This window comes from Pipra filicauda, unplaced genomic scaffold, assembly GCF_003945595.2.
Source record: "Pipra filicauda isolate LSUMZ 115617 unplaced genomic scaffold, ASM394559v2 scaffold499_size419610_pilon, whole genome shotgun sequence".
Lineage (NCBI taxonomy): Eukaryota > Metazoa > Chordata > Aves > Passeriformes > Pipridae > Pipra > Pipra filicauda.
In genome coordinates, this window is record NW_024104641.1 from 365,891 (window position 1) to 392,084 (window position 26,194).

Consider the following 26,194-nt stretch of genomic DNA (forward strand, 5'->3'; position numbering starts at 1 on the left):
TTTCCCTTCAGGTTGTTTCTGACTAAATTCCTAAGTTCCTTTTTTTGATGTTCTGTGCCACAGAATTTCCAGTTGCACTAAGAACATGATAGACATCGCTTTATTAAGGTCATTTTCACTCCTTATAACTGTCCTTTCACAGTCAGGCTCTGACTGAAAGGCAAGGCCATACAAAGACACCTCTTCCCATTCTTTCAGAGAGGGTTAGAATGAGACTTCCTTTACAACTTAGCAGAGAGGTTTTGCCACAGCAGGAGCAGATATGGTTTTAGCCAGAAACAGGCCAAAGTAAAATGTGGCTCAAGAAGCAAATATGGAAACTTCAGTTTGGGGCCTGGCTCCCCTGCTCCTCAGCACTTGCTGGTTTATCCCTAACATAATGGAAATAACAGAGCAGCAGAAGCAATCCTCCTCACATGCTGCATCATCTCCCCTTGCTCCATTTGACTGAGGAGGTGCCTTTCCTGTACCATCCTTCCTTTCCTCCAGAGGTTACTCATTGCCTGGTAAAGGCCAAGCCACCTTCATGTTCCAAGTACCAGTGCAACATGGGCACATTCAAGTGTTCCTCTCCTGTCCTCAACTGATTCTGCATCTTCCTCTTGGAACAAAATAAAGGGAGCCAGGCCAGATGCCTCCTGATAGCCCAAGGAAGAGAGCTAAGAGCCCTTCTCCTACCGCTCTCAATGCCATTCACACTTCTTTCTCCAAGCCCAGTCCTCTCAGAAAGCAGTTTCCCTTGGCATATGATGTGCCTCTTCTGTACCACCATGAATCTGAGAAGAAAGTGCAACCCTTGTACCAAATCCCATCTCTTTAACACAAAGTACTTGGGCTTATGCTTTTTGTTCTGTCCTTTAAGAGTCCAGGCCATTCAGACCTGAAGCAAAGAGTCACCTTCACAACCTGGAAGTGGACTCATGTGCCGTGACTGGACAGAAGTCAGCTCCCTACAGTCATATCCGCTTACTCAGCTCATCAAAGCTTTGCAAATATTCCACATCACAAGGATCCACTAAGGAAACAAGGGTGAAATTTGGATGAACAACCCAACCAATTGGACTTAGACTCACTGTGCATATTAGGAGTTAACAAACATCCATCAAGACTGAAACAGTTTCTAGTGGCATCTGTCTTGCAGAAAGGGATGGACTAAACGGTCTTTTCCTGTCTCTTCCACCCCTACAGTTTAAGGATGCTCTGTTGCATCCCTTCAGGTGCCATATCCCAGTGAGTGGCTGGAGCTGACTTGTGGTTTAAAAAAACTCAAGCTGTTTTTTCCTCAAGTGTGGCTTTTCTGTGGTAAGCTTGTTAAACAGACCTAAAAAGAGAGAGAGAGAAAAAACCACCAAACCCTTTGCAGCTGTCGCGAATGCTCACTGCCTCAGTGCCTCCAAACGCCACTTGGCTCCCATGCGTTGATGCATTAACTGTACTGGTAATTAATGCCGTTAGCTTTGTAATTAAAAAAAACAACTTTTTGCCTTTATACTCGGGGTGATAACGCTGCAAGTAAAAATTAATTAAAAAGAGATGAATTGCCTTCAGTTAAACGAAACGGAAAGAGAGGGAAAGGAGGGGGCATGGAGGGGAGGGGGTCACAGTGGTAGTGAAGAGAGAAGGAGGCGCGCAGGAGCCCTGCTAATGAAGCAAAATGATGCCGTCGGCATTTTTAAAGATTTTCCCCTTGGCTATGGTACCTTCTGTTGGGTTCTGGGTTAATGGAGCCTAAAGCTATACGTCTGGCAGGGAAACTCTGTGAGTCACCATCGCCCCATCTCTTTCATGAGGTCCACAAACACACCCGCCCATGTTTCTTCAAGTCCCTCCTCCTCCTCACCTTCCTACCCCCCACCTGGCTATGAGGGGTAATGGGCTGTGAAATTGGCTTTTCTATTATTATTAATTAGATCTGATGTCAGGCTTTTTGTTTTGGTTTGTGTCTTGCTTTTTTTTCCCTTGCTAAAGTAAGGAAAATACCAAGATGCCTGAAAGAGAGGGCAGACTTCTTACAAAGTTGATGCTGGGAGCCAGTCCTAGCAACTGCAACACACTTTTTGTAGAGGACCAGAGCCCCTCTCCCTTCTTTTAGCCAGATGACTTCCCTCTTCACTGCTTAAGTCTTTCTGTCCCTCATAAGAGTCCCATCTTCTTAGACAGACCTGAGAGCTAACTGAGCAGAAAGGATAAGAAATAACCTGTGTAAGAGACGAAGGAAGCCGCTGGCAGCAGCAGAAGCAAACAGCCTTGCTGAATGCAAGGGAAGAGAAACTGTACAAGGAGGAGAAATGGAAGCATTTCAGTAAGTCTTGGACAAGAGAGAAGAGCTTTCTTGGACAGACTCATGGTTCAGATCTAATCGAAATCCATCTTTGGAAATTACTTTGAATTTTACCATTGTTATGCACGTCTCACTTCTTTACTCCTAATATACAGGAGTGTAGCAAATGAGAGAAGAAGAAATGAACAATCTGTCCAAACCTACAGGATTAAGAGCATCTACCTACCCATCCAACTACCCTGTAGCACCCATTGCTTTTCAACCACTTGAGTTTGGGAACTTCAGAAGTTTCCCATGTACAGACTGTCTCAGTGCAGACAGCAACCTCCTTTTCCATCCATCACGGCTCCCTAAGAGTAATACATGGATGCCCATTAGGACTGCTGGCTCTAGGTGACCAATAATAAATATCCTTCTCTAGATGAGCTATCTACAAATACTTGTCTATTCTAGAGTTAATATTAGAGAATTTAAGTGCTCCGGGTCAGGAAGAAATGTTACTAAGAGAGCAGCAGTGCCTGCAAAGTCTCATAAAACCTGAAAAAAGAGAGATCCTATGGCCTAAATTTAAAACTCCTGATTTGTAAAAAACTTCACAGTTTTTCAAATCAGCACTGCCCGTCCATTCTCCTGTTTTCTCTCCAGAGCAGCTTGTCACCATGATGGCCAATTTCAGACATTTGCAAACACACTAAGAAACCAAGTCCTTAGGACCAGCCCTCCCGCCTAGCCTCTGTAAGGTCAAAGAAATGTGGTTTGACAGCAAAGCCAAGGCAGACAGACCCTGTGGTGAAACTCAAGAGCAAAGTCCTGACTGTTTGCCCTAAAAGCCTCTGCTCTCTTCAGGCTGGAATTCAGCTTGATTTTGAGCAGCAGGACCCACCTACACGCTGAAGAGGGGGAATGGGCTCCTGCAGGCATCAGGGCGGTTCTGGAGTGCACACTGTGCCACCCTGGAAACTCCTTTCCGATCTAGTTCAACATTGCTCAGTTTCTATAACTACAAAATAGGGATAACGACACTCATTCTTCTTATGTAGGACACTGAGAGTTCTGGTGAAAAGCAACACGCCAGAGCAAGTCTTCGGCAACCTGGAGAATTCAGTGCAAACCCTGGTTCTGCTCTGGACTCTCTGTCTCAGTCTCCCTGTGTGAAAGCAGGATGGTAGCACCTGCTTTGCAAAAGTGAGACTGGATTATTTATTGACAAGGTGGAGCCACTACCTTAAGCTGAAGTCATCCTGGTGTAAAGTTATTGAATCAACTGTGTGAAACCAGGAGTAACTTTGGCCCTTCATCAGAGCTGAGGCGTTGCCTTGACCTTTGCAGCCTATTCAGGCTGTTCCCTTTGGCTTCCTTCAGAATTCCAGGTGAGACCTTAGCCTGGCTGACAGCTTTGAAAGGACAGTCAAGCAAGCAGAGCAGATCCATGAAGGGGTGGTAAGTGAGAGCTAAGAACATTATTACTGACCTTTTAAATGTGACTTTACAGCTGTGGTTTGGCTGAACACATACCTGGGGCCTGACTGCTGCAGTGCCACAAACTTCTCTCAAGTTACTTCTGAGGTGCTGTGGTATAAGCAAGAGCCAACACCTTCCCCCCAGTATGTACCACTGAATCTACATGAGCTGGAAGGAGATGGGCATGTGCAGCACAAAAGGGGATTTACAGACATCATGTAAGAAAGCAGGGAAGGAGGATGTTGAAGCAAAGGGTGGGGTTTGGAGTATAAAGAGTCTGTATGAAAGGGCAGCTCTTTTCACCAGAATAAATCTCTCACGTGATGGTGACATTCTCCCCTTCAGTTCAGATAGGCTTCATTTTTCAGCGCTAAAGGAAATAAATAAAGTAAGAGTGATGCTTTTCTAACTGCCATGGTAAATCAGGCATCACTTCATTACAACCAGTGGACTTCCACCAGCGGAGAGTTGATGCGAAAGAGATGACCATTAACCCCAGTGTATGTAACCTCCCAGCTATCTCCACGATCTGAAAATCAGCTGTTCTTTTCTGGCTCTTAGAGAAACCCCAGGAAGAAAGAACCTACAGTGAGACAATAGCTGCTGAGGCATGACACAAATTAGACGCCAGTCTCACTTCTCCATAGCTGTGTCAGCTCCTGCAAGGCTAAGCATAAGACACCAACAAACCCTGGGGAGAAAGGATATTGAGCCAAACCTAGTCCCAGCTCTATCGTAGCCTTAGCACAGAGGGAATGAAGTGGAAACAGGGATGAGGAAAATATCTGCTGTGTCCTGGTATTCCAATGATAGGTTACAGGTCCCAGGCCAGCCAGCCCTGAGTTTGCTTAGACAAAAACTTATGTCCAAGGCATCCCTGCAAGGAGAGCCTTTAACCCCCTCATCATTAGTGGCATCAAGTGATGCGTGACTGGAGCTGAGGACAGAGCTCCTTAAATGAATAACCCAGACTTTTGCTGATGGCAGACATCTGTCACATTCCACAGGTGAACCACAGAAATTCTTCTCAGTAAAGCAAATGGTTGCTGGAGTAGTTCAGGGTCTGCCATCATTCCGTAGCATGGAAAGATATTATCAGTGAACAGAATTCTAAATACCGCTGCCTGGAGAAATCTCCTCCTTCTGTGCATGCTGGTGAGCTGGACCCGTGCAGGCAACCAAGTTTCCCTCTTCCTGAGCACTTGCAGAGCACCAGCAAGCATCTCATCCACTCCACAGACGCGAGCAAGCTGGCTGCAGTACCAGACTGCTGTGGGGCAGCTTAAACACCATTCCTGCCTCAGGGATTTAATGGCCGATGCTTAGAAGACATTGAATATCATTTGCAGGGCCTTCCAGTTCTGCTGCAAGTTTCCAAGCCCCAGTGGGGAACAGACCTCAGTGGCCTCATAAATGCTGCCACTTTGGACTAAACACTGCAGCTGCTTAGAAATGGGAAACACTGAGGGAGATGAAAGAGGCTGCTTTATTTAATTTAGGACCATTGGGAAACACTAAGGAAGAGAGAAAACAATTCTTTGCATTAAAATTTTGCAAGGTACTGAGGCTACACACATTGAGAGCCATCATATGGCTATGTGGTCGGGACCTCTGCAGCTCACCATAAAGCTGCTCTCCCTGCAACACAGCAGCAGCTGATCCCTTGCTGGGACCTTGGCTTAGTGCTGAGTGAGAGAAAAATCAACACCTGCTGCACAGCCACCAGCACCCTTGGGTTTGCATTACAGATCTGCCACCCAAACATACCACCAGCCTAACACTGTTTAGACCGGAAGAGATCGTTGCTCTAGGAGGTGCATCTCCCGAGAACCCAGGAGCCAACATGCTGCTGGCTCTGCTTCCAAGCCAGCAGCAATAAACAGAAGATGATGCTTTAAGGGACAACAAATTCATTCTGGTTTTCATCTGGTACTAAATACTTAAGCTTCCACCTGCCTGAATCCTCTTCCATCCTTGCCAGGAAGCTGCTGGAGAGGAAACTAAAAAGAGGAAGATGAAGCAAAATAAAGCAAACTGCCAGGGAAAAATGTCCAAAAAGCTAGCCCAGAGGACAGGGGAGAATCGAGGTCTCCACAGATGAGTGCTTTTAATTAAGGAAGAGGGCTGAACAGCAAGGAGCTTATGCTAATGAGTAGTCTCTTTTAATCAGCTTATATTTTAAAAAAAGCATTTTTTAACAGTCAGAATAGTTCTGAAAAATGGTAATCATCAGAAACACGTTAGCATGGAGAGGGTGGGCCAGCAAGCTGGAATGATGGAGACTGCTGACAGAAGGGGACAGCATTGTCACGCGAGGCGATGCAGGGATGAGTGGGAGGGCTTCTAGGCCACCACCCTGGAACCACTCCTGCCTCTGACATCCCTGAGCTGTGAATCTTCCCTTTCCTTGCTGGTCTAATTAATCCTTTCTCTCCCCCACATGTTTATCAGTCTCCCCCTCTTCCCTCCCATCGGTGAGTCCTCTCTGCAGACAGAGACGTCCTTGCTCTTCGCTTGTCTCTTTATGTCCCCACCTTTCCTCCTACGTGCACCTCCAAGTACTACCCTGCAGATGGGTGATGCAGAGGCCCTTCTCCTGCTAGTGCTACAAACTCTGCCATGTTGCAGTCTCCACTTATTGTCTGGAGAGTGTATTTACTATGTGTCCACTCCCCAACATCCTCAGGAGAAACTGAGCCTTTGCGGTCCATGCCTGAGGTGTCTGAGTTGAGTCTGTGGATGATTCCCCCCAAACAGTGAATGCCTTTACTCTTGGCCAGCCGTGCTGGAGTTGGGCACATATTTGCATGCAGCGGGGTGCAGAGAAATACCCCTCTCCTTACAACTTCTTTCTTTTGGCATCCTGTTCTCTCTTCTGAAAAGGGACACTCTACCAGAAATGTGCAGGATTCCCAGCATCTATATGCCCTCACTGTGTCCAACCCACATGAGTCTTTGTAACAGCCTGCCTGCCTCCAAATGGTACGACACCCACCAATATTTCAAGTAGATGTTACCAAGTGAAATGAACGCCCGTATGCAGTATCCTATTTTGTCTGAGGAAACAGGTCCAGGCATGTAAAGCCATCTGCTCCTGTAGGGTTGCCATCCTTGTATTTCTCTGTACTGTGTGCAATAAAGAATGCTACCAGACATCATTCTTAAGCTCACAACAACCTTGGGGCAGAAAACAAGAGCGGGAGGCAGCGCATTCAACATGCCACATATGGTGGAGTGAAAGGAGAGAGACAGAGAAAATATACACCGAAGGATGGATAGAGCAATAGGTTGCCAGTTGCTTTCACGGACAGTAAAAGGTGTTGTGATTCTCCTGTCTGAATCCTAAATGTTTTTCCAAGATTCCCGCAGCAAAGTATAACACCAATTCAGTCATATCTTCTCCTCTCCAATCTTGAATACAGACTGGAGCCTCTACAGCTGTCCCTCTTCCATAAATGAAGGGCTGGCTTTGATCAACCACTTATGACCATACAAAGACTCCTTGATGCCATCGGGTTCAGCTTATGTATGGCCAAAGCCCAGACACACGAGGTAAGTCTCTTTCCAACTGAGCAAATGCCACTCAGTGGCGAGGCAGCTACTCAGCACAGCTTAAGTACCAGGGTCTTGGCTCTGCTCACCCTCTCCAGTTTCTCAGATGCAGGCTCCCAATTGATGAGACCTAAGGGCGTCCAACTGACCAACATAGTTATGCTTCAAAGAGCTCCCACCTCTCTGGGAATCAAGCTTATGGGCTGCAAATCTCACAGCAGTGAAGGATCAGGGTAGGTTTATAACTCTAGTTTTACAGGATGAGTCCTATGAGAAAACAAGCAAATATGGTTTTGACCCACTCGTAAAAGACACTGCCTTTCCAAACAATCACTGTACCAATGTGCATGGCATTAGCATAATAATTTGGTGTCAAAGCCTGAGGCCGTCGATGCATATTTGTGCATGGCATATCATCTTCCCATGTAATCCCTTGCTCTACTTTCTCGCCCCTGTGTTTGAGGGCAGGCATTCCTTTGGTGAAAGGAAGCAACTGTAAAGCTGATTATTTTAAAGCTGCATCTGTAAATTCTGGTGTTCAAGACTAGGCTAAGAAAAAGCAACATCTTGGGACATGACCCGATCAGATCTCAAGGACAAGTTCGTACAGACCTACGGTAACAACCTGAGCCAGGAGACAGCCAAAGAAAATGGCATTTTGTACCATTGGACTATGTTCCTCCACTGAGGCCACGACAGTGCTGATCCCCCTTCTGATGTGAGGGGCATGTGATTAAAGGACACGAGGAGCTGCAGAAGTGAGGAAGATAACCGCAATGTAAAACCAATGCTCTGATCCCTGAGACCATTAAGGATTCCATATCACGTTGCATTTTTCTCCTTCACAACATTTTTGAACTCGCATCAATTTTCCATACCGTATTAGATGCATTAGTAGTAATGGCTATTTATAGAGCTGTATGTTTGGATCAGGCTGCTGTACAAGAAGAAAAAGAAGACCGTCATGCTGAAAGGCTACAAATCTAAAGAGTGAACTAAATGCCGGGGCATATAAGGTTAAACATCCTAAATAGCTGCCTCCCACTGATAGGTGAAGAGATTGTTATTAATCTAGTGTAGGGGTAGAAAGTGTTAAAATAAATGTTAAAATAAATTACATGGTAAAATAGATTACACAAACTGAGCACATTAATATGCACTAATAGAGATTGTTGCTAAAACAGGATTCTTTGTTCTGGAGCAAAATGCCTCAGTATTATAAGCAGGCCAAAATAAAAGTCTCCTGCTGCTGTAGTGAAAGCTGGACTGGGATTATAAATAGGATTTTCAAAGCAAAGTTGTGCCTTTCCAACAGAACTGTGCTGCCGAGAACCAGTTGGACTGGTGTCCCAAGGCTGAGCTGCTCTGCACTTTGAATGGATGGACAAAAGCATCATGTTGAGATACCCTCTCCTGTATTATCTGATGGGAGTGCATGCGCCTGCTGTCTGCCTCAGGCAATGGTGCAGGCTGAGCGTAAAGCAGCACCATCTGTTTTGGGTTGCCAGCTTGTGCCCCAGCACTGGAACAGGGGGTCTGCGTGCACCAGGGAGGGAAAGGCAACCTCTTTGCTTCCTACAGTATGGGGAATCAGCAGCTGTACTCTAAGACAGCAGCAAAGAAACATCCCCTGAAAGCAAATTAAGCAGCGGTAATGGCAGCACACATCCCCCTGCGACTGCCTCAGCTCTGGGTTCCAGTCTGGGCAGACCATATGCAGGGGCACCCGGTGCCTACAGGTCCATCTGGCCTTTGGCCTCTCTGCTGAAGTGATGGCAAAGGTCACAGCTGGGCTCCAGGTAAAGAGGTGGACCAGGAGAGGACAACTCACACTGGCAGCTGAACTGAAAGCCACCTATCAAGAACCAAAGAGTGAGACATCAGGAAGGCTGAAGGGTCCAATGAACTGCATCAATGCTGGTGCTTAAGGTCGAAATCCAAGAGAGTCAAGAGTGAATCCAGCTTCCTACTGCTCCATGCCCCCACAGAGAGAGAGAGAGCGAGAGAGAGAGAGAGAGAGAGAGCTGTGAAGGCTAAATCTGATGCTTCTTGCTGTCACCATTAAACCTGGTGCAGTGGGTCAAGTGGGAGCACAGCAACATGAATGATGCTGTAAAGTTATATTTCTGAACATTTAAAGTGTGTAAACACTAAGTTTCTTCTTCTAGAGTGAAGGAAAGTGACCTTGCATAATATAAAACAAAGATGACACTGATGCACATAACCACGCGTTCCTGTAACCAAACGCAAAGGTCTCTCAGTCTTCTCAACAGCCTCCCCTTCCTCTGACTACCAATTAGCCAACCTTACAAGGTCTGCTCCGTTCCCTAATAGTTCCTTTCTCCTTACTCCACCCCACATGCTTGTGTGAGATCTAAGCAGAGAATTAACAAGGTGCCTGCTGCAAAACAAGCAGGGATTCTGGCTGTGCTGCTGTACCACTGAACAAATAGTTTCAGTGATAAATAAATAAAGCTATTCACAAAGAATCCTCACATCAGTTTAGATGGGCTTTCACCATGTCGACAAACCTGCCTCTGTTCCAGATACTTGGAAACACAGCTATTAGCCTTCTCCTCTATTTCTCCATTTTAGATAAGTAGGAAATGCCATTTATTTGTTAAAATTTTATAACTCAAAGCTCACATCTCCTTCTTCTGCCTTTAAAAGCACCCGGTCCTTGGTTGAGAAATGACCAGCTGCAGGCAGGCCGAACAGGCCAATGTTCATTAAATGTCTTATTCAACTCCAAACCTCATGAATTGTTTAATGTACAACAGAGACAAAAGCCTTATTTTTTTCGTGTGTCAGCTCTTGTTAAGCGGCTCCCTGCCCATCTTGCTGCTGGCTATAAACAGGATTAACAATCCCCGTAGTTAGACACAGGGAATGTGTGCATACTTCACAAGCTGGTAAACACGTGCAGAGGACAGGGTGGCACACCCCCTACACAGCCCCACGCGTGTGTTCCCAACTAGGCGCAGCCCCCCACATGTCAGCCTTGCCAAGATGATTTACTCCCCGGGGAAGGCAGACATACAAATCCAGGCACGCCAGCATGGAGAGCCTAGGGTGCCTGCACATGGCAGGTGACAAACACATCCATCCCAAGAGCTGCATATTGCTCATCAGCATGGATCGCTTCTCTCCAGCAATATACGCAGGAAGGAAAAAGCACTAGCTCTCCTAGGGAGGAAGATGTGCTCTCCAGTTGACTGACTGCTTTTCCCAGTCCTCGTGCTGCACGTCCAGCATTAGACAGTTTTAACCTGACTTTTGTAGGGAAGCCTACCAGGTGCTGGGCACCACATTGCAAAGGGGGGCCCTCAAGAGGCGGCGCATGCCAGACACTTCTGGAAATACAGCCAGCACCTCCCATTTCTCCTCTCCTCCCCTGCCTGAGCACATGTGCCAGCCCTGTGAGCTTGCATGCATTCAGGCAGAGAGGTAAGCACACAGACGAGCATGGCATCTGGCTTCCTGCGAGATCCCCTCGGGGCCCACACCCTCAGCCTGGAAGCATGAACCCCAATCCACCAGCTCCAAGAACACCTCAGCCCCGTTGGTCGGCTGCCCAGAAGGCTGCCAACCACTCTGACTGAAGGGAGGAAAGGATGAGGAAGATTTGGCAGCCCCAGATTGGCTCTACCAATGTCCAGTTTTTTGTGGGGCTCTCATGGTTTCCTCTCCATCCCCAGCAGCAGCCGGGCCTGGGAGCATTTCCATTTTGAAGCTGTAGACTTCAAAATGCCAACCAGCTTGGTGGGGTGACATCACAGCCCCAGCCTAGTGGAGAACTAGCAGCATGGAGAGAAGGGAGAGCAGGAGGGACAGTAGGATGTCCTTGGGCATGACAAACTGACCAGGGACAGTGCAGGGGCAGCCTCTCCACGTGCAGCACAGGAGGATGAACATGTCTGGAATGCAGCTTGCTGTCGGGGAAGGGGATATGCCAAGTTGTCTTTTCTCCCTGCCCAACCCCACAGAGACAGAAATTATATCCACAGTGACTGGATGCCATGCTCTGGAAAATGCCATCTGGAGAACATTACTGGGCTTCCTGGACAGACATCACAGAACTCTGCAAAACCTGGAGCTAAATGGCACTTGAAACTCACGTCAAATGGTTCCTTAAGAGGCAATAGCTTGCAGGGCTATTGCTAGGGGTTTTTTCCTCATTGAAATCAGGAGGAAGCTGTACTGCTGACCAAACCCACTTATGAGTAGTGAGAAAATAAAAGTGTCTAATGAAAGCTAGCATTTTTGTGATAGCAAGGGAAATATCCATCTCTCATGCTTATTTGTTATTTGGGATTATTGATGTATTTTCTGGCAGCAAACAATCTTTTCCTGACACATTAAACATATTGTGAATATTGCAGTCAGCTGTAAAATCCACCATTCCTTCCTACATACCACCGGACTGTAACATCCGCATTGCTAACAAAATCAGTACAACACAAACCGCATATATGGTGGAAACACTGGAAAATGTGCAGGCATGTGTATGAACCAAGGCTGAGCTTATGTGAGGAGCTGCAGAATGCAGACCAGCACCACCAGTGTTTCCCAGTGCAGCTCATGGCCTGCATGATGTGCTGAGAGGCTGGGGAAGCAACACAGTTAGACTGAGATAGCACCTACTTTAAGTGGGCCACTCAGAGATTTTGCTCGGTAAAACAATGTGTGATTTATCCAACTTGACTCAGCTAACTAAGGGCCAGGAAAAATCAAAGCCTATGGCTTGGACAATAGTTGGCAGCACAAAATGCAAATTTCCTCATCCAACAGATCCCTTAAAATTTACCTTTGACAGAAATACTCATAGTAGCAATTTCCTCTTTGTAGTATTTGCTCCACCCAAGCTGCCTTGCCTGCAGAGAGGAATGGCAGAAGGATTGCAAACATCATCAAGTCCAGATTTTATTTTGAATCAGAGCAAAATAATTGCAAAACTCCCTCCATCCCATTTTGGCGATACCTCAGCCGTCTTAGGGACCATCCGTCATGATCTTGGCATTCTCCGTGGCTGTGCCTTTCTGCCACCCTTCCTCATGCCCCCGTCTCCACCCATCACGCATGTTTCCTCAGTTCCGCAAGAGTGATTACCTTCTTCGCATCCTCTCTGTCCAAACAGTCCCAATCTATCCCAGCCCCACTTCCATGTCATTTTTTGCTCCATCTAGCCTTCAACATACTCCAGGAGCGTGCGACACAAATGGCTTTACCCCCTCCCAAGTGACATGAACCACATCCATGTGAGTGCAATAAATATATTGCCAGGGCTGTATGCATCCCCCTCATGCTATACGGTAATGTTGCAGCTCCATCCATTTCCACCACTCCTTACGGCTGTGTCTCACAAAGCCTTGCTCACGCAAGTAATCCCATTAAACTCAATGGGCTAGTTGCCTAAGCACAGGTTTACAGGATCATGCTCTTAAAGGCTAAGCTCTTCAGTGAAGGAACCTGAGGAATCCCTTGTAAATTGCCCACAAAGCCCTACAGCCACTGCTGGCCTGCCGAAACCTCGTGTTATTTGCAGGAGATCAAAGTCCTGTCAGGTCATGCTGACTTCTATTAATGGAAGCCAAGATGCTCAGCTGCACTCCAAGGTGTCAGGCCTGTAAATAATGAACTCTTACTGATGTGTTTCACCTGTGGGTTTTCCGGGGAGCTGTCAATTGGCACGGATCAGAATTCAGAAGAAAGTCTGATTTGCCCAACACCCTGAGGACACCAAGTTTTCCTGTTTTGCCCAGCTACAACCACAGCGTCAACATAGGCTCAGTTCTCAGGACAAAGGTCTTTTGGTTACACTGGGGCTGGAACAGACACGTTGGAAGGTGCCTGCCTGGCTATGCTTCCTTCTCTTTTAAAAGGTTTTTGCACCAACATAGGCCTTTTCAGATGACAGAAAAACATGGGGAAATGGGAACAGAATGTGCACGCTATTCATATTGAAGAAGGCCTGGTATAATAGTATAATTAATAAACCTTCGCAGACCTCTATTAATAGCTCCTGGAACCTGAGCAAGGAATGCAGGGATGGTTTTGCTAGGGCTCATTCTGCAAGGGTGGAAATCTTTTGCTTACTGTTTTCACATTTGTCATTGCCATGCTCCATCAAGCTTAGTGCTGTAAAGGCAGTAAAGGAAAGCAGGGGACCAGAGGAGAGAGGAGATGGGGAAATCCTGGCCTGTGGCTGAATGCATTTTGACGGCTTTACAAGCACAAAGGCTGGATGAAGTCATGTTGTAAAATTACTTGTCCATTCATGCATAGGGCTGAGAAGGAATCCTATACAACTAAATTAAATTTAAATTATCATATGCCAAATTTACATTAATATTCAGGGAAAAAGGATCATTTTTTTCAGGCAGCGCATTGATTTAGTTTTAAATACTAATAAATTCCTCCTGCCTCACTGGACACCAATGGCATATTCCCCCTTAGCTCCTGCCTTGTGTAACACTAGCCTTGCACCCTAAACATAGGGCTTGGCTTTGCAAGCCAAGAGGAAGCATCCCACAAAGGGCAGATAGAGCCTCGAAAGCAGCATAGACCCCCCAGCCAGAAGGCTTATTGAGGCAGATGTATTTATCCTCTCCCCATTTTTTCCAGGCACGTCTTCCCTAAACCTCTCCTCCCTGCCATGAGGGTTGCCAGGGCTGTGCAGGGACCCAGACCAGCAGCACATAGCTGTGCAGCCCCCGGGGAGGGAGGGCTGGGAGGCTGCCACCAGTCTCTTGGCCCTCTCAGTTCAGCCCCCCCCTCCCCAGCAGTCCCTACAGGTTTCATTGCTGAATGTCTCAGCCCCTGGAGTACCACAGTAATTTGGCACTGATGCCTTAGTCACTTAATTATTCTTTACAAAGGAGCCTTTGAATTTCTTTTTCCCCACCTTGCCTTCTTTCCTCTCCCTCCCTTTTCCCTCTACACGTTTTGACTCAATAGTTTTCCTTGAAATTGTATAAACTTGCTGTTTATTTCTTGCCATCTAACATGCTGTGATCTATCTTTTATTGTTAATATTTTTTTTCTCTGCAGCGTCCCTGTTGCCTGTCTCTAAGTTCATTCTGTTCCCTCTTTCAAAAGCACTATATTTTTCCTCTCAGTATTTCTGCTTAGCTCTATTAACTTTTATTTATTTTTCTTTCACTCCTTCACCATGTTTCTTTTCTTAGGTGCTGTGCACCATCTGTATATCTGTTTCTGCCTCTCTCATGCTCCCGCAACTAGATTACTCTCTGACTGCCTTTGATCACCACATACTCCCTTCCCTAATAAGTGCTATTTAAAACTGGCCATGCCCCTTCTTGGGTTCCCCTCCTCTGGTTTCCAGCTGTTGCCTGTGAAAAATACCTGTGTAGGAGCGTTGACGTCATGAGCTCTGGCAAGCCAAAGCTGTTTAGAGCACCTCAGTCAAGAAGACTCAAGATGCAATAAGAGAAGGTGAAGTCAATGTATGATTTTTCCAAAGCATGAATATTCTTAATTTTGCATTTTCTGAGAGAGAGAAAAAAAAAAAAAAAGAAGAAAAAAATCCCTCCTCCTCTTGACATCTCTTACCCGGTTTTGAACATCTCACTATGCAAACAAATTAGTTCCTCCTAATAAAGGTTAGAAAGCGAAAAATAAGCCTGAAAAGGGAAGTATAAACTTACCCATAACTGAAGAATTAGAATCGATGCCTAAAAAGTAAAGGAAATTCTCCATCCAAAGAGAGATGTGCATCAAGGAATCACGACCCCTCTGTTCCCCAGTGCCTCGGCCATCTCCCCACACCACTGCTTCCCACAACAAGGGGAGCAGGAGAGCCCTCGATTACTGTCTTTTCAAAGCACTGTGAAAATAGATGTCAGGAGAGCATCCTGTGACTGCTGCTCCAGAGCTCTGGCCACCAGCTGCAGACTACATGTAAAGGACAGAGGGAGGCAGCAGCAGGGCATTTGAGTGCAGAGGCCACTGTAGTGCGGGCTGCTGGGGAATAAAAATGGCCAAGAACCAGGCTGGAGCAAGCTGCTTTTTACAGCAAGCATCTGCAGCAATGTGGGCAGGTCACTCCCTGCCTCCCCAAGGGAGCAGGTCTTCTCCTGGATGGTCTGGACACAGCCATCCCTGCTGCCTCCCTCTCCTGAGGTTGTGCCTGGACTCACTGGGGGAATAAAGGTAGGGCTTGACCTGGCCTGAAGCATCTCTGTTCCGCCACATAGGCTTGGCTGCCCACAGTGTGTGTCCTCTCACTGCAGATAGATCCTGTGGGGAGGAAGCAGGAGCTGCTCCAGAGCACACAAGCAACCTGATCCACACACATCTTGGAGAAAAAGCTTGCCAGCTGACAGGGCTGGTTATAGGCACCCACGTCTACCCAGCCCACAAATGGGAAACGAGGCAGCAGCGAGAAATGAAGTTCATTTTCTTCTCCTTGCCTTTTCCAGAATCAGACTGAAACTCATCAGGGTCACAACTATATGGATTACAGCCAAGGAGAAAGGTTATTTATGTGCCTCTAAGAAATAAAAACAAAGTTGAGAAAAAAACAATCCAGCACACAGGCAGCAAAGCTGGAAGGAGAAATGCCATCCATGCATTCCAGGTTAACAGGACTGAACCCAAATCTTCTTCCAAATGTCAACAAGGTTTAAAACAGGACCCAGAGTGAAAACTGCATCTCAGACCCAGACACTCACTAATGCAACTCTGAACTGTAATATCCTTAAATCTCCCTGTGGGAAGGTATTTACAGTAGAATGGTAGGTAAAACTTGCACACCATTTTGGTTTATCTCCCCTATTTTTTTAGACTATCTTCAACAAACTATGAATAGTTTCTGAATTTTACACCAGAGAAGTTGAGAATGTGTTTGTATCTACACGCATATGCATGTGTGTGCATGTACCTAGGCATGCTGATAATACACATGCATCTACATCTATGAACATACATGTATTAAAAACCCAGAGGTTCTTTTGCCAGATGTACATACGACATACTGGACTTCCCCTTGTCCCAATCTGCCCATTTGTGGCGCACAACACTTCACTGGTTCTGCACCTCATAGCATGTTCCAAAATCCCATATTCTCATTATCCTCAGACTCACTGAGCCTGGCTGTCCCCCCTGGAGGCTGTTCAGCACAGAAATTTGTGCTTAGCTGAATTTTCACCATAGCTCTGCAATTCACCTTTACAAAAATAAACTCTCCTACGTGGAACTTTTGCAATCAGCAAAGAGACGAGAACAAACAAACAGGAAAACAGTCCCGTCAGCAATTCTGTAGCCATGTAAACCACTCACTGGGAGCCGGGGAAAAAAATGGCCACCATCCCAACGGTGGGCCCTGTGCTGATGCTCCTCTCCTGCTCAGCCGGCCCTCCCCTGTTTATCCGATCTAATGCAATAAAATGCGTAATTAATTTCTAAACGCTTCCGTTGAACGGTGCAATTTGTCAAGTCGAGTTGTTAATAGAATTAAGCTTTTTATCAGCGATTAGCAAAAGAAGGTAAAAAAAAAATTAATTACGGAATTGTATGCCTCCCTGCTTCAAAGCCAGGTTTGGGATTAAATGTTTGATAAAGGTTCCCTGGCACGTTATAAAACATTTAGCAAAAGCCGCTTTCCCCATGGTGTTTTCTGCAAAACAGCCTCTGTGCAAGAGGGGAGAGGCAGAGGGAGGAGGGTGCAGGCAGTAAGTATACTTGGTCACATGGAGGGGGGGGGCTGGCTTCAAATCGTGCAGAACTTATTGTATGGGAACACATCCTCGTATTGTATTCTGCTGGCACTACATCCTGCCTGCCTCGACTTCTCAAGCATCCTCTGTTGTTTGTACAGATAATCTATAGTGACAGGGGATTACAGGCAATACTGGTTATTTCTGCCTGTGTGTCAAGAGGTGGCCCAAGCCCTGGCCTCAATGGAAGGACTGTACTGCACCATGCAACGAGGAAGCACATATAACATGGACTGGTTATGTAGTAGGAAGTTCCCCTTATAACCTTTCTCATTCTAGTAAATCTATACCTTATGAAGGGTTGACTATGTAGACCTACAGAGTACACCCAGAGACAAGCCAGCACTGCCCTCTGCAACATAGCTAGTGCTGGATCATCACTAAACCTGCATGCTTTGCACCACAGTGAGGAAAGACGAACAGAGCAGAGATGGGGCTGAAGAAGCACCATCTCCACAGCACAGGAAGGAGTCACAGCATCATCCTTTTCCAGCGAGTCTGCCTGCACAGACAGGAGCTGAGAAGAACTGGCAACCCAAGCAAACTACCTTCTCTGGACCTTGTGCCACTTATTACTGATGACAGAAATACTGCAATCTCCCTCTTTCTTGCAAATTATACTGTCTGTTTACACCTGACTTCCACAGACAATAGTGAAAAAGTGTGCCTGAGGGACCTTGTTTTGGAACACGGTCTAGCCCAGGCGTTTCCCTGCCAAGGCCCAACTCTGTGGCACTCTTCCAAAACGTATATATTCAGTTTCTCCATGGATCCACCTCAGGTTTACCAGCAGCAAAGCAAGGGACCCATCCAAGAGACATCTTGTCACCCTTGCAAGGACAGGCTAGGAAATATCATTGTGGGACATTTGGAAACTTTGTTAAGCAAGAGGGGGGCAGAACACCCTGATGATGTGCTAGGGGATTTTTTGGGGAAGCTCATCTACACAGGAGGATAAAATGCAGCAGCAGTGGGTGGCAAGGGCGCAGGCAGAGCTGTCAAGAGAAGTGCTGGGTGAGGAGATCTGGGAGGCTGCAGGGCAGGCAGAGAGAGCTGCATCAACAGAGCTTTAAGGCACGATACAGAATTAAACACTGACAACAGTTATGTTTCCGTGCACACCAGCTTAATTAGCAGCACGAAGCTTTCTGACACCTCCATTTCACGCTGTCTTTATAGTAAGTTTCTCAACAGGCAGAATTTCTGGCAGCTCAGCACATGCTCTGTGCAATGGCCATGCAACTAGCAGGAAGGAAATGAGGAGGAGGTGAAATCTTTAATCTGATTCCTGATCCTACTGGCAAGATAAAGTTACAAAGCTAATGGCACATTTAAGTACCTCAGATCCCCACAATGAGACAGGAAGGGAACTGTGAGATGCTCTTGAGCAGCCTCCCCACCCCACATCATCAGCTCAGCCCCTGTTTTCTACTCCTAATAGATCTGACCTCGGTGAGGATGGATGTGGAGTGCCCAGGACAGACTTCTCACTCTAATGCTTGCATGTGTTAGCAGCCCTGATCTGAGGAGGAGCAATTACTGACAGAGTTAGAAAGGACTGTAGTGTTGGTGGACTACAGCCAAGACATAGAAGACTAGTCGAGCATGGGGTTCAGCTCTTACAGTACACATCTATTTAAATGCAACTCACAGTTCAGTGTCTATTTCCTTTTAGATACCCATCAGCTATCTAGGATTTTGATTGGGATTGGGATTTTTTTGTTTGTGTGTTATTCGACCTCAATTATCACATGCTCAATCAGTTACTGTTCACCCCTTGAACCAGATTTGTCAATTCCTCTTCTTTCTCTCTCCTAGCTGTTCCCTTCCTTCAAAAGCTGGTAGATTGTTATCATTCATGTCCCGTCTTAAGTTGCCACTTAGCCAACCTCCCCATATTTAGCTCCTTTAATCTTCTTCCCTAATAAGTCAATCCTTCAACCCTTTAATCATGCTAGCTGTGCTTCTCCAGATTCTCTATGATTCCTCTGCATCTTCCTGGTGTTGAGGTGCCTGGAAGGCAAAATAGGCTTGTGAGCTGTGCTGAACAAGCCATTTTCTGAGGACATGAGGGCAAGAGGCCACAGCCCAAATTTTCTAGGGTTTGTTTCTTCTCCCCCCACTGCTGTGCCTACTGCATTATCTCAAAGATCTTAGAGGACAGGTCTCCTTGACAAAGCTGCAGTTAAAGCTGCTGGTTGTTAAAGCCTAGTTTTCCTTTCACCTGCTCCACACTGATGTGGGTGGGTGGCAGTTATTTGCCCTATTTTCCATGAGAAAACCAGCCAGCAAGCCCTTTCTTGACCTGTATCTTTCCATTTGGAAGAGCTCCATTGAGGGCTGCAAAAGGGTTCTGCAAGGAAAAAGGCAGACCCATCATTCTCCCCTTCTAAGTCCTTGTGCTTTCCGCTCATATGGCATGAGTGTCATGCTGAAATGTCATTGGTTTGGGGTCTTGATATGGAAACTCATGAGTGTTGTGAAAAGTAGGAAACAGAAAAAGAATTGGAAGCTTCAAGCTGGACACTGGCCTTTTGAGTCAGCTTATGAAAATCCTTCCCCTCCTCTGCAGTTCTGTTCCATGGAAGTGGAGTGGTATTTACTTCCTTTCCCATTCAAATTCTCAAGCACTGAGAAATGTATTCAGGTTTTGCTTAATAGCTCCACATACCAGAATAATTCGATTCACAGATTTCTGCCAAATGTAGCCAGCATTTTGATTCAAAGCTGCTAAGTGGTTTTATTTCATTTCTGCTTCCATCAAAAGAACCCCACAACCAAGTTCAAGTATACTCAACAATCCTGAGTTCCCTTACTTAAACTGACATTGTTCTCAAGGAGATATCCTAGACAATACCCTATTTTGCTTTTCTTTAAGCCTCTATCTAAATTCTTTCACAGCAGTAAACACATGTTGCAAGTGTCTCTACATGAAAGCTTATTATTCTCATTAGTAAAAGAAAAAGTGCTTGCAGAGGCAATAGACAATTTGGGAAGTGAATGCAAAAGTGTCTTCCCCCAGGGAAGTTTCATTGTCAGGCCCCTGGAGCCCTCTCTGCCAAGCAGAGGGATATGCCAGCCTGTACACATAACAAGGACAGAACTATATTTTGGTGTTGATTTATACTGGAAAACATACTAGTGTGTGTCACATTGACTTAAACTAAATTATCAAAAAGAGAATAAATAAATAAATAATCGCTACCCTGACAGCTCTGCGTGGGAGGTCTCTGCCCATTGTCATTTAAACTTGGTAGTACGCTCACATAGGTGCACAGCTTAGCAAAACGTGACTCACATTCACATGGGTTGGATGCTCCTCAGCCCAGAGCTCTCTCTGTAGCAGCGAGAGGGAAGAACAGGATGCAGAAACCTGTATGGAGTTCGACTCCCTGTTCTACTAATGACCTCCTCTGGGGGATGGGGCAACACTCACTGGCCCGCTACAGCATGCCTGAAAGCCCAGTGAAGACAGTCTCCAAGGAAGTCTCACCACGGAAGGAACAAGCTGCTGCATCTGTATGTCACAGTGATGTGCCATGTGAAAATTCTAGCGTTGCCTCATGAGTGTGGAATGATTCCCAAGAGAACGAGGGCTGTGTCTGAGCTCACAAGTGCCTCTGTGACATCACTACAGTGCTTCCCAATGGGACATGAGAGCAGCCAGGTTCCAACTCAGTGAGGAAACCAGCTGCTTTCTTCCCCAGGGATGCCAGGATGGGGGACACAACAAAAATCAACGATTTGCTCAAATGCCAATGCCACTGACCAGATGAAAACCACAAAAAAAAAAGGGACAAAAATCCTCTTCTTCCAAAATAATCTTTTGGCATTTCTGTCCTTTTATTTTGGGCAAGCAATTTTTATGCTTTGGCTATTGAATACCCAATCATTTTGCAAAGCAGTTCTAGTAGCCAGTTTCAGGACTACCAAAAAAAAAAAAAGGGGGTGTTCAATTCATGTCACTTCAAATATTTAGGACATGATTTCAGCTCAAATCATGTAAGGTTTTTTCCCTCAAAAGCCCTTTCCCTAGCAGCTGGGGAGGGCCAAGGGTGGTTGAAAGAAGCTCTAATCAAATGTTTCAAGAGAAGCTGGCTGATAGGCACCGTGGTACAATTTATAGCCGGCTGGATGCAGGTACTGTAGTTTTGCAATCATGCCAGCTATCAATCAAGCTCTATTCTATTGGTCTTTTATGTCTTGTACTCCAAATTCCAAGCTAAGCTTCGTCAATGGAAGAAAGTATTCTGATAATTGCAGATGATTCTCCCACTGGATGCTTTCATGTATCATAACACATTTGGGCAGGAATGACAGTCTTGGGATAAAATATATCCAGGGCTAGGAGAGTGGGGCAGAGAGAGGTACTGGCCCAGATGGGAGGCAGGTCCGGGAGAGCAGGAAGGATGCAAAGCACTGGTCTCACCCTCAGAGTTGCCCAACAACAGGAAAGTGAGCCACCACCACAACAACCTAAGCTCAGTGGCGCGTAAAGGCCCTGCAACTCTTTGTTCAGCTCCCATGCCCACCTGTGTAGGGTTCCATGGATACTCAGTGTCCCCTGCCCTCTTGTACACAGTACCAGCCAGTGACAGGAGATGCGACACTTCAGTTTTTCAATCAACCTTTGTTAAACTGCCTCCTAGAAAGCCTCTCTCCACGGCATGGAGAAGAGCCCTCTGGAACAGCTTTTGGCCACTGACATGGACACAGACAGTTTCTCCCATGGTAGCAAAGACACAGCTGTCCAAACAGTGTCACTTTCAACAAACATCATACTCCCATTTCAAGCTGCCCTGGAGAAGATGTCCCCTCACCTGGTTAGGAACAGACTGGAATGAAAACAAGAAGTTTAGCAATACTCAGTGAAAGAGCACATACTGTCCACTAAAAGTTTACTACAAGGACAAAATATACCTGTGCCTCAGCATCCCCTGAGTTCGACACTCTGAGGACATAAATCCCTCTCTCTCGGATAAAGCAGGAGTGCCTGATGTGCCAGGGCGAGCAAGCAAATTCATGTACTGCAACTCACCTTAGCAGATGAAAGCGCTAGGGCATGGTTTTGGTAGTGATCTCCTAATAGGCCTAGAAGAGATTTATTTTGCCTTGTTGATCTGAAGACTGATGGATAATTTTCCAAAGGTTTTTCTGGAGCTTATTTCAAAGATGTATCTCAACCTTTGCTTCTACACAGTTTAAGAATAGATAAACCCACCATATTTTAGGGTTCATTTTCGTTTCCTATTGGAAAATGGGGATATGTTTAATGGAGATAATTCTGACCTGACTGAGGGATGGTGTAGCTGTTGAATTCATTAGGAAATTGTATGTTATTTCATATCCCAACAAACTTGCATCTACCTCTTCCCTGATGCAGTAACTCTTTGAATCTACACGTGTGCCAGGATGTGCAGGGCTCGCAGAATTACCATCTGTTTCCCTGTCATAAGCAGTCCAATGGCATGCACGTTGCTGAAACAACAGCCTGCTTTGGTAATAGGCTTTATTTTATTTCTGCCACTGCTTTGCATGGATCAATTATACCTGTTCTGCTCTCCAGTAAGAGATTCCCAGCTGAGGAGGCCACATTTGCCCTTCTGCAGCGAGGCACAGGCCTTCACTGTTCCTGATGGTAGGAAAGCTGTTTTTCGTTACCACACATGTTGCAGTGCCAAATCTGACACAAACTTCATTGTGCAGAGCTTTCCCTCTCCTAGCTCTGGCCTCCCAACACATTTTTCTGCCATGTCACCGTGAAACACCTTTTTGATTATTTCACCTTTGCATTGCATACAGCTCCCCAGCTCTGGAAAGGCCTGCGATTCTCCCCCATCCAGAGCTTTCTTCTTCAGCCTCTCCCTAACAGTCCCCTACACACAAACAGCTTTGAATCCAGGCAGGAGGGTAGCTCTTCATCAGCCCACCAGGATCTGAAGCTGCATACATTGAGATGGAGAGAAGGATGCTCCAGAGGATGTGTTATTGCCCACTGAGCACTTTGCTGACTGAAGGAGGGTAAGCCCATGCCAGGGGGAATGGGAGGGGAGACATGAGAGAGCCAAGCTTGGGGCTTCCACCACTCTCGAAGGGAGTGCTTGCATTTTGCTTCTGCTTCTCCTTGGGGTCGCAATTACTTACAACGTTAAAACAACCTTAACCCCCATCCCCAACAGGCACCATCCCCCTCCCCTCTGCTCCACACAAGAGGAAAATTGTGGAGAAATATTACTTAATTATCACACCACGTAACTAATTAAAAGCTGAATGCTTGTGTGTGGTATGCTAATGGGGCATTAGAGAGCCAGCCTGCTTTGGTAAAGAGACATGATCCCCCTCTTTCCCCCTTCACCTTACTGCGGGAGCTTCAGGCTGACAGGCACCTGGGATGAGGTGGAAATTTATTATGCTGCCTTCAAGTTCACAGCTTCACAGAGGGCACCAAGGTCGAGCAACTTCATCAGTACGAAAGAAGAAATCACCTGGGCAAGGCGCCAGGAGTGAGCTATATGATGTGAGTGGCTTGCTATGGAAATTACGTACACAGTGGGGCTTCACATGTATCCTAAAGCCCATTTTTTCCTTTGTGGGGCTCTTGGTAGGAAACAGGAGAGTCTCTGGAAAAAGATTCTTATTGCATTCCCTGCTCATTGCCGGATGTGTTAAACTAGAAGATCTCAAAGGATCCCTTCCAACTCAAACTGTTCTGTGATTCTAAGATGTGTATATTGAGTATAGACAAGCACACTCCAATTCATCTTCTCCTACCATGTCATTACACCATCTGGTGCCAAGTGCCAGCCCTCTCCTTTCAGCTGATGCTGTGCTACAAGTCCATGCTTTCTTGTCCATTCCCAGCATGGATCACTGAATATATTAATTAAGGAGGGAGTCTATTCAGCTTTGTTGAGTTTTACTTAATCACCATGGTACTTGTCCTGACACCCTTAATCACCTCGAGATTTGTCCTGACACCTGTGCACTACAGGAAGGGCCTGTGTGATCTGGAGTAGCCAGGTAGCCATCCCACCACGATCTGGGGACAGTGAGGGGCCCTACATGGTAGCTACAGCAGCACACTGTATTAGTTGACCCAGTGGATTGTGCAGTGCCTCATTCTTAGTATGAATCTTTGTATGCCGAGTTATGTATGCTGGACCTGCTGGGGTTGTTTCCCTGATGTCACCTCCCAGACAGAGATAGTCCCAGTCACCTTCCACTTTCAACCCACAGAAGGCAGGTATCCTTGGAGAATGTAGTGTTTTCTATAGCTTGTCCTTCCTTAAAAGGCTTTGGGTAGAGACTTAGAGCCCTAGAGCAAAGAAAGTGTCACCACTGTCAGCAAGGAGAGGCAGAGATTTATCCTGGTTTAAGGGAATCATTGTATCCCTTTTACCACTGCCTGCTAAACTTCACATGTACCTCTTGTCTGTGAGCTGCCAACCCCCATTGTGAGGGTCATGATTTCTTGAGGCACAGAACTGCAACAGCCCAGCATGCAGCCAGCACTGCCGTGGGACCCGAGGCCCAGCAGTCAGCACAGTTGCACTGTGGAGAAGCTTTTATCCCATCCACCCCATTTCCCAGAGCTGGAGGGGAACAGATGGGGCTGGCTGGCTGGAGAAGGCCAGCAAGTGAACATGCACTGTCTGTGAGCCTCAAAGCTGACACTGCCTGTTTCTTCCTCTTGCAGGCTTCCTGTTGCCCACTTGTCCTGTGAGTGCCTGCCAGCTGTGTCTGCCAAGTCCAGGGTGCTCAGATGCCCCACTTCACAACCCTTGGGATTTGTGTGATGAGCCAGGTTCCTCCACCAGATGCATCCCAGCCCACTGTTTACCAAGGGTTTTGGCAAACTATTTCTGTGAAGGCACAACAATTCCTCTGCTGAGCAACCACAAATAATTTCTTTCTAGTTAAAATTTGATCTCAAGCTCAGATCCTCATTCTGTCCTATCTCCACCTGGAAGGGGGTTCTAGAAGTTGTTTTCCAATCACTAGCCAAACACCCTGTCCCAGGCTGATGTGACACAGCGCCAGCATGGCAGGAGGGTGCTCCTGTCTTGTGTGTTGGTTCTATCGCTGGCACATCAATACTAAAGCCATGTGGATGCCCTGTCCCAGCAGAGACGGAGGATAGACAGTGGTGGGAAGGAAGGCAAGAGCTCAGCCATGGTGCTCAAAAGCGAAGGAGGCTGAGTACATTCCACCAAACTCATGCCAAAGAACAGTGATGAAGAAGAGGCAAAAGCCTCTTAAGGAAGATACAGTTCTTCGCTGCTCTAAGATTCAAGTTCATGGCAAAACACTTGCCCTGTGCTCTGAAGATGAGCACAGCATTCCTTGTGGTTGGCCTGTCCTTGTCCATTAGCTCCTCTCCAGGAAAGGATCTTCTCACCTCCATTTGGTCCCAGCAGCTCCCTTTGGCCAGCTCTCTCCAGCCAGCTGCGCTCCCACTGAGCACAGCATAGAGTGATGTCCTCATTCCCTCACTGTTACTCTGTCATCTCTGTCATTTCAGAGTTGATTCGCGACCATTCAGGTTTGGCAGAGCATGCTTACAGTGTGTCTCAGCTGATGCTTGACCCTCTCTCCTATTCCACCCAGTTTGGTCCCGAACCATCAGCCCTACTTTATGGATCACCCCAAAGCCCTAGACTGTCAGAACAACTTCAATTACAGCAGCGATGGGCCCCGTGCCACCAGCAGCATCCGCGGCCTTCCAGCGGCTGACAAGGACTAATTAGGAAATGAAACATTAGTTAAGTCGCTCTCAATTAGGGCCAGGATAACGTTTTCCTGGCAGCACTGGGGCGCTTTAACTGCTGGTCCCATGATGACTGTGAGCACATCAGACTTGCTGAAGGAGCTTTAATGTTGAACATATGTTGGAAGATTACAGAAACCCTCTCAGCTGTGACATTTCTGTGTGCTCCCTGCTTTTTCTTTCCCCTGTAGCAAACAGTGAACAGTGAATGTCAGCTCAGGAAAGCAAGAAAGAGGCTCAAAGCAATTATCAGCAAGACACATACACAATGCTCACACATATATATGTGCACAAATGATATACCCGCCTCTGAATATACACATTCCACTTTTAATTAAACAACCGTTACACAACCATCCCTATTCTTTCCTGTCTCTAGAAGCGCACCAGAGATGA

At 46.5% G+C, this 26,194-nt stretch overlaps 1 protein-coding gene and 1 long non-coding RNA gene across 2 annotated transcripts in view; both read right to left on the reverse strand.

Moving 5' to 3' along the window:
• The window catches only part of LOC113999430 (limbic system associated membrane protein), a gene marked incomplete at its 5' end in the record, with an annotated part of 259,970 nt that overhangs the window by 217,657 nt on the left and 16,119 nt on the right, over positions 1–26,194 (reverse strand). The gene's annotated exons all lie outside the window — the stretch shown is intronic.
• Positions 18,924–20,549, reverse strand: LOC113999431. Its single transcript, XR_003544879.2, has 2 exons — positions 20,330–20,549; positions 18,924–19,044 (listed from the first exon to the last, which is right to left on the reverse strand). It is a non-coding gene; the product is annotated as an uncharacterized LOC113999431 (long non-coding RNA).